The sequence below is a fragment of the Lissotriton vulgaris genome, chromosome 7 (genome assembly GCF_964263255.1).
Source record: "Lissotriton vulgaris chromosome 7, aLisVul1.2, whole genome shotgun sequence".
NCBI classification, from domain to species: Eukaryota; Metazoa; Chordata; class Amphibia; order Caudata; family Salamandridae; genus Lissotriton; species Lissotriton vulgaris.
The window spans coordinates 1,111,548,139-1,111,552,928 of record NC_141695.1 but is presented as its reverse complement, the minus strand read 5'-3'; the positions used below and the strand labels follow the sequence as shown (position 1 = coordinate 1,111,552,928).

General features: G+C 53.1%; 1 pseudogene; it reads right to left on the bottom strand.

The window, feature by feature from the left end:
• Window positions 1-2,767: 2,767 nt before the first annotated feature.
• On the bottom strand, window positions 2,768-4,575 carry LOC147702994 (uncharacterized; annotated as a pseudogene).
• Between the last annotated feature and the right edge of the window lie 215 nt (window positions 4,576-4,790).

The window sequence follows — 4,790 nt, the reverse complement described above, 5'->3', positions numbered from 1 at the left end:
GGGCAGTTTACGCTAGGGTGATTCACACTTTATCTACACAGGAGGGGGGATGTTACTCACATGGTCCCGCCGTAGCTCTCCCGTGAGCTACGGCCGCTCTCCAGCGTCCTCCACAGGACTCCACCAGTCCTCCGTCCAGACCTCGTCGTCTTCTCCTTCTCCGTTCCGCTCTGCAGGGGTGCCGCCGTCCGTCTTCTGCCACGATCCGAACTCTCCGCACACCAGGCCGCCGTTGGTTTCTCCTTTTCTGTCGTCCGCCGTGGGGTAGGGGGTGGGACTTCCGGGGTCACGCGGGAGTCCTTCCGGTTTCTGGTCGTTCCGGATTGGGTCCTGCAAGGAGGAAGAAAACAATGGTGTCCGGGGTGCCAGGGACGCCGTCTGATCGATGCGGGAGCTTCGGGAGCCCGAGGGAACCATCGGGTTGTGTACGGTAGGGGCCGCCTTCTCTTCACATCCCCTTTCCCTAGCTGTCCTTCCTGTAGGGGGAGGGTATCTTGAAAGGTAATCGGCGTTACCCTGTTCAACGCCTTTCCTGTGCAGTGTTTTGAACCTGTAAGGTTGGAGGGACAAGAACCAACGTAACACCCGATCATTGTGTCCTTTATTGCGGGCCATCCATTCCAAGGGAGCGTGGTCGGTATACAGGATGAATTCCCGTCCCTCTAGATAGTAGCGTAGGCTATCTATCGCCCATTTTATGGCCAGTGCCTCTTTTTCTACGACCGCGTTGTTCATCTCCCTTGGAACCAATTTGCGGCTTAGAAATAGGATGGGTCGTTCGTCTGCATTGCGGTCACGTTGGGACAGCACAGCCCCCAAACCTTGATCAGACGCATCGGTCTGGAGGATGAACGGCAGATTATAGTCCGGACTGATAAGGACAGGATTCGACAGCAAGGAATGTTTCAGGAGGTGGAAAGCTTTTGACATACGGGTATCGGGGTGTTTTAGTGCCTCTTCGGCCTTTGTTGATTTTTTTAGGAGATCGGTTAGGGGGGCAGCCGTCTGGGAAAAGTCAGGGATAAATCTCCTGTAGTATCCCAATAGACCGAGGAATGCACGTAGCTCTTTTCTTGTTTTTGGAAAGGGGATGGCTTGGATGGCTGTGATTTTATTGTTCTGTGGCCGGATCAGTCCCTCGCCTAACAGATAACCCAGATACTTAACGGTTTGAGCCGCCAGGGTGGTTTTTGCTGGGTTGATGCTGAACCCGTATGAACCCAAGGATGATATGACTTTATGTAGGTGATGCAGGTGTTGCTGCCAGTCATCACTGTAGATGATTATATCATCCAAATAGGCTCCCGCATACCGGGAATGTGGTTGCAGGACTAGGTTCATGGCTCTTTGAAAAGTCGCGGGAGCGCCGTGAAGGCCGAAGGGCATCATTGTGAATTGATAGAGGCCGTCCGGAGTAGAAAAGGCTGTTTTCTTCTTATCTTCGTCCCTCAATGGGATCTGCCAGTACCCCTTGCAGAGGTCCAGCGTACTGATGTACTTCGCCCGTCCTATTCGTTCGATCATTTCATCGACACGAGGGAGCGGGTACGTATCAAAGGAGGAGATTTTGTTTACCTCCCTGAAGTCGATACAGAATCGGATTGATCCATCTGGCTTAGGCACTAGTACAATGGGGGAATTCCAGCTACTGACTGACGGTTCTATGACGCCGAGGCGCATCATCTGTACTATCTCTTCTTGAATGACTGCTCTATGTGCTTCCGGGACCCGATAGGGTCTTTGACGTACCGTTTTCCCGGGCTCGGTTATGATGGAATGTTCAATTACCGAGGTGCGACCCGGGGATGTAGAGAAGATCTTTTGCAATGATTGTAGGGAAGCCCGTAGATCCTGTCTTTGGTTTTCGGGGAGATCGGGATCAATGCATGGCTCATAAGACAACTCTAGTTCTGGACTGGTACCAGTTAGAACAGGGAGAGGCCCGACCCAGGCCTTCAGCAGATTCACGTGGTAAATCTGTGTAACATGGCGGATGGGATCTGTTTCCACCTCGTAGGTGACCGGGGTTACTTGTCGCAAGACAGAAAACGGGCCCTGCCATTGTCCCAGTAGTTTGTGGTCCGAGGATGAGATCAAGAGAAGGACCAGGTCACCCGGGGCAAAAGATCGGGGTTTGGTACCTTTGTCGTACTGTTGTTTCTGATGGGCTTGTGCAATCGTCATATTCTGCCTGACTATGTCCCGTATTTGACCCAAGTGTGTTTTAAGGTTCTCTACATACTCAGGGAGGGGTCTGGTCCGGTCGGGTTCGGCCTCCCAGGCTTCTTTAGCCATATCCAACAGGGTTCTTGGGGGTCGCCCATATAGGAGCTCGTAGGGCGAATAGCCAGTGCTGCTCTGCACCTTGCAGCGGATCGCAAACAGAGCCAGGGGTAGCATCTCCTCCCACCTTCTGCTCTCGAGGGCCAACAGTTTTTTCAGGGTACTCTTGAGAGTGGCGTTGTAGCGCTCCACCAACCCGTCTGTCTGCGGGTGGTAAGCGGAGGTCCTTATCTGCTTAATACCGAGTCGTGAACACACCTGCCTCATCAATGTGGACACGAAGGGGGTTCCCTGGTCAGTCAATATCTCCCGAGGGAAGCCTACCCTAGAAAAAATGGAGATCAAGGCTTTAGCGATATTTTGAGTTGTAGGCTGTCTTAGGGGTACAGCTTCAGGGAAGCGGGTGGCGTAATCGACCAGTACTAATGCGTATCGACAACCAGTTCTGGAGGGTAACAGAGGGCCTATAATGTCCATCCCTACTCTACTGAAGGGTACATCAATCAAGGGTAGAGGCTGTAGGGGTACCCTCGGTGGTCGATACTGGCTGTTTTTTTGACAAACCGGGCATGCACGGCAATACAGTTTTATTTGCTGGTAGACCCCTGGCCAATAGAATTTCTCCAAGATAGCCTGTCCTGTCTTCTCGTCGCTAAAGTGTCCCCCCAGCAGATGGCTATGAGCGAGAAACAACACCTTGTTTCGGAAGGGTCCCGGGATCAGTAGCTGGGGTGGTTGTTGTGCCCCTCCCTTCCTGTACAGTAGGCCATTCTTTCGGAAGAAATAGGGACCTACTTGTAAAGGGTCTTCGTGGTCGAGAGCACGACTCCAGGCATCTTGGAGGACAGGATCCTCCTGTTGAGCGGCTCGGAACTCCCTGTCGGTTTCCCAGGGGTGTTCTTCCACTCTGACGGGAAGAACAGCAACATGGTTCCTTTTCTCTTTCTTCTTTTGGGTTTTCGTTTTGTGTGCTTTGCCCGAAGCCTCTTGACTTGGCTGGTCGTGTGGAAACGGGGCCTCCAACCACCACTTTTCCAGGGAGTTGGTGGTCTCATGGAGAAGACGAGGTAGTCCAGAGTAATCACTGCCCAGTATTACTTGTTCCGGGAGGGATGGAATGAGGCCAACAGTGAGCGTGGTGCCCTGGTCAGTCGGGTGTTGTACACGTACCCTGGCGGTGGGGTACAGTTTTGTATCTCCGTGCACACATTGGATTGCTACCGTACCGGTCACTGGTCCCACAGGGTTCGGTAGCTCTTGTGGACGGAGTACGCTTTGTCTGCAGCCCGTATCAGCCAGGGCTAGAACAGGGTGTCCCTCAATCCGTACTGGGCAATGAAATCTAGGAGGGCTAGGATCTGTGGGGAGGCACACATAATTCCTGGCGAGACCCACCTCCATTGGTTCATCTTTCTGAGGACACACTCGCGCAATGTGTCCGTATCCTCCACAGTGATAGCACTGGGGACCGGGTGGTGGTGCCCGTGGTACAACAGGGTAAGGGAACAAAGGGGGCAGTTCCGGCTTCCTGGCTAGGGGAGGTCTCGGTGTTCGGGTCCCGGTGTGGGGCTGAGACCGATGTGGATGCTCTTCTTTGGGCCTCTGAAAGTTTTGGGCGCGGTTGTAAGCGCTGGCAATTTCAACCGCACTCTCAAGGGTCAGACGGGCATGTTGGCGAACCCATTTTTGAGTGGTAGGATGTAGGGAAGCCAGGAATTGTTCCAAATATATTTTGGAGAGTATTTCTTCTTTCGTGGAGGAGGCAGGACGCAACCAGCGATCCGCCAGGTCACGGATGCGAAAAGAGAGAGCCCTTGGTGTTTCTTGAGGTCCTTCTTTGGCTTGGCGGAGCCTCACCCTGTAAGTCTCATCATCAATACCAAGCCTTTCCAAGATACAAGTTTTTATATCGGCATAGGGCGTTTGTCCTTGTACATTGGCCTGTTGATATGCCGCTTGTAATTCACCGGTAAGTAGGGGTCCTAGATAATGTCCCCAGCGTTCAGGGGGCCAAGCAGCAGCTTGGGCCAACCGCTCAAAGTTGGTAAAAAAGAAGTCCGGGTCCTCTCCCGGGAGGTACTTTTGAAGGACCACAGAGGGGAGGGAAGCTATAGGTCTTTGTTGGCCAAGTACATCGGTGAGCTTTCCCATAGCTTGATCCTGGGCCGCCCCCTGACCCTTCAACACGTCATGTAATTGACCTCGGTCATCTTCGGCAGTTTTTAGAAATTGTTCCATCATTTTCCCCAGTTGTTCCTGGGTCTCTGCGAGCTTCTGCACAGCGGCCTCCATGCTTCCGGGATATCCCACTTCTGACACCACCTGTTGTCGTGGGGTAGCGGCGGACCGGAATAACAGGCGAGGAGGCCGTATATAGTGAGCGATGTCTATTTATTAGGGGGTGCACAAAGTCAAGGGTAGACCAGAGTCTGGGAGGGGGTGTCCACGTTGTGGAAGGTCCGTAGTCACATGTCCCACAGATAGCTCCTAGAGGTGCTTGGATAGCA